This window comes from Dipodomys ordii, unplaced genomic scaffold, assembly GCF_000151885.1.
Source record: "Dipodomys ordii isolate 6190 unplaced genomic scaffold, Dord_2.0 Scaffold31, whole genome shotgun sequence".
Classification (NCBI taxonomy): domain Eukaryota; kingdom Metazoa; phylum Chordata; class Mammalia; order Rodentia; family Heteromyidae; genus Dipodomys; species Dipodomys ordii.
Genome location: NW_012267247.1, coordinates 6850849 through 6854774, shown reverse-complemented (window position 1 = coordinate 6854774; position 3926 = coordinate 6850849). Strand labels below are relative to the sequence as shown.

Here is a 3926-nt window from a genome sequence, read left to right as displayed (position 1 = left end):
TTTTTTCTCACAGTCTTTTCTGGCTGGGCTGGCTTCAAACTTTGATCCTGGATCTCAGTCTCCTGAGTAGCTAAGATTTCAGGTGAGAGCTAGCTGTGATTGGGAGATCCACACTGTCTTCTCCTGGAGCTTCAACGCAATCACAATTTGTTTTGTGTGTGTGTGTGTGTGTTTGTGTTTGTGTGTGTGTGTGCGCGCCAGTATTAGGGCTTGAACTCAGGGCATGAGCACTGTCCCTTAGCTTTATCTGGTCAAGGTTGGGGCTCTACTACTTTGGCCACACCTCCACTTCTGGCTTTTTTGGTGGTTAATTAGAGTTAAGAATCTGCTGTATAGGCCAGGCGCTGGTAGCTCTCACCTGTAATCCTTGCTACTCAGGAGGTTGAGATCTGAGGATCACAGTTCAAAGCCAAGCCAGGCAGGGAAACCTGTGGGACTCTTTATCTCCAATTAACCACCAGAAAACCAAAAGTGGCACTGTGGCTCAAGTGGTAGAGCACTCACCTTGAGCTGAAGAATCAGGAACATCACCCAGGCTGAGAGTTCAAGTCCCATGACCGACAAAAAAAAAAAAAAGAATGCAGTAAGTGTCAGAGTCAGAAAAGGAGGTGAGATAATGAGCAAGGTTTGATAAGCACTTTGAAGGTGGAGGAAGGGGCCTGGAGCCCAGGACTGTCCGCCAACTCTACAGTTAGAAAGACAAGGAAGGAAACAAGTTCTCTAAAGCCGCCAGATGGAGCACAGCCTGGCTGGGGGAAGTCCTCATCCCCAGAATCGCAAGGTAACAAATGTATGTTGTTTTAAGCCACAAAGTTCATGGTAATTTCTTACAGCAGCCATAGGAAACTATTACACATATCTTCATGAGTCTTTTGCTTCAACTGAATTATTTTTAGCACAAATTTCCAGGAGTAGGATTACTGAGTCACAGCTACTATTGCATTGCAATATTTTGCTTTCCAAAGTGTGTTTACCAATTCTAATGTTCCAGGCACAGTAACCTGGAAAGTGAAAACTTCATTTAACTTTTTAAAAGATAATTTAGCATCTTGCATGATAATGTGAATGTATTTTGCATGTTTCATCCCTACACTTAAGAATAGTTAATGAATTTTTAGCCAGGCACTGGTAGCTTGTGCATATATCCTAGCTACTCAGGAGGCTGAGATTCAAAGCCAACCCCAGTGGGCTAAACCTCGAAACTCTTACTTCCAGTAAACTAGTGGGGAAAAAAATCTGGAGCAAGAGACATGGCTCAAGTGATAAAGCACCAGTCACAAGTCAAGCCCAGTACTGGCACACACACACACACACACACACACACACACACACACACACACACACAGAGAGAGAGAGAAAGTGAATTTTTTAAGCCAGGTGCTGGTGGCTCACAACTGTAATCCTAGCTACTCAGGAGGCTGAGATATGAAGATTGAGGTTCAAAGCCAGCCTGGGCAGAAAAGTCATGTGAGACTCTTTTTTTTTTTAATTTTTTTTTTATTTTTGGGTCTGGTCGTGGGCCTGAACTCTGGGCCTGGGCACTGCCCTCAGCTCTTCAGCTCAAGACTAGCGCTCTACTACTTGAGCCACAGCACTACTTCTGGCTTTTTTCTTTTTGCTTATGTGGTGCTGAGGAATCGAACCCAGAGCCTCATGCATGCAAGGCAAGTGCTCTACCACTGAGCCATCTTCCCAGCCCTCATGTGAGACTCTTCTCACCAATTAACCACTCAAAAAACCAGAAGTGGCACAGAGTGCTAGGCTTGAGGGAAAGAGTTCAAGGACACTGCCTAGGCCCTGTGTTTTTTTGGTGGGGGGCACTGTCCCTGAGCTCTTCAGCTCAAGGTTAACACTCTGCCACTTGAGCCATAGCTCCACTTCTGGTTTCTGGTAGTTAATTGGAGATCAGAGTCTCACGACTTTTCTGCCTGGGCTGGCTTTGAACTGTGATCCTCAGATCTCAGCCACCTGAGTAGCTATGATTACAAGCATGAGCTACCAGCGGCTGGCTCACAATCACTTTTTTTTTTTTTTTTTGGCAATGACCGGAGGTCTTTATTCTAGAACACAAAGGGCCATGTTGTATCCACCCACCCCTAAATTTTATCCTTTCATTAATGAGGTCCCTCCACAGTCTCACTTTTTTTTTTGTCAGTTATGGGACTTGAACTCTGGGCCTGGGTGCTATCCCTCAGCTATCAGCTCAAGAGTAGCACTGTACCACTTGAGCCACAGCGCCACTTCCAGTTTGTTTATTTTCTGTTGGTTAATTGGAGATAAGAGTCTCATGGACCTTCTTGACCAGGCTGGCTTTGAACCGCAATCCTCAAAATTCAGCCTCCTGAGTAGCTAGGAATACAGGTGTGAGCCACCAGCGCCCAGCACAATCACTTTTTTTTTTTTTTTGTCTATCGTGGGGCTTGAACTCTGGGCCTGGGTGCTGTCCTTGTGCTCTTCATTTCAAGGCAAATGCTCTACTGCTTTAGCCACAGTGCCAACTTGCAGTTTTCTAGTGGTTTATTGGAGATGAGAGTCTCATGGACTTTCCTGCCTGGGCTGGCTTTGAACAGAGATCCTCAGATCTCAGCCTCCTGAATAGCTAGGATTACAGGCGTGAGTCACCGGTGCCTGGCCTACATTTTTTTTTGGGGGGGGCGTAGTTTGGCCTGTACTGAGGCTTGAATTCTGGGCCTTGCACTCTTTTTTTTTATTTCATTGTAAAGATACTGTACAGAGGGGTTACAGTTACATGATAAAGGTAATGAGTACATTTCTTGTCAATCATTAATTGCACTCTTGCAAGTTATATCCTTTTTTTTTTAAGGTTTTTATTGTGAAAATACCATACAGAGGGGTTACAATTACATGACCAAGGTAATGAATACATTTCTCATCAAGCATTGTTATCTCCTCCTTTGTTTCCCCTTACCATCCCTGCCCTCCCATCTCCCCCTCCCAAGTTATAGTCTTTACATACTCTATTTGTTATTTCTAGTAACTTATTCAACTAGTTGATTTTTACTTTCAATGTTTAAATAGTGTTCTTCTTATAGAAAAGTCTACTTTGCCCAATTTCTCCACAATGTAATATTTTGCTGATGCATAATATTTCAACCTTTTGAGATTTTATCAAAGATAAACCTTCCCCACCACCCCCAAAAATTTGCTACATTAGACTTTTTTTTTCTTGTGCTGGTCCTGAGGTTTAAACTCAGAGCCTGGGCACTGACCCTGAGCCAAAGCACCATTTCTGACTTTAGCTGAGTAGTTTATTCAAGATAAGAGTCTCATGGACTTACCTGCCCTTGTTGGCTTTGAATTATGATCCTCAGATCTCAATCTCCTGAGTAGTTAGGTTTACAGATGTGAGCTACCAGCACCCGGAAACTTTTTTTAAAGATAGGGTCTAACCCAGTACTTCAAGCTGGCCTAATAATAGTGATACTTTGGTTTCAATCTCTAGAGTGTTGGAATTATAAATATGTGCAGTCTACTCAGCTTATAATGTTAAATTCCTGTTATTTTCTTTGTACTGATACTGGGGCTTGAACTCAGGAGGGCCTCGTGGTCTTTTTTAGTTTTGTCATTTAAGAGTGACCCTCTAATACTTGACCATGATTCAACTTCTAGTTTTTTGCTTGTTAACTGGAGCTGAGTCTTTCAGATTTGTTTATCTAGGCTGCCTTATACATGCAAGGCAAGCATTCTACCACTGAGCCACCCTCCCAGCCCCATAGATAGATAGTCTCAGCCTTCTGAGAAGCTAAATTATAGGTATGTGCCACCAACACCCAGATGTCTCATTAAATTATTGATTGATTGATTAACTGATGGTTCCGAGATTTGGCCTTTTTTTTGGGGGGGGGTCCGGTTGTGGGGCCTGAACTCTGGGCCTGGGTGCTGTCCCTCAGCTCTTCAGCTCAAGG

The 3926-nt window shown here is 43.6% G+C and overlaps 1 protein-coding gene across 1 annotated transcript in view; it reads left to right on the top strand.

The window, feature by feature from the left end:
* Positions 1 to 3926, top strand: part of Crk (v-crk avian sarcoma virus CT10 oncogene homolog) — a 39978-nt gene that overhangs the window by 33825 nt on the left and 2227 nt on the right. The window lies entirely within an intron of this gene.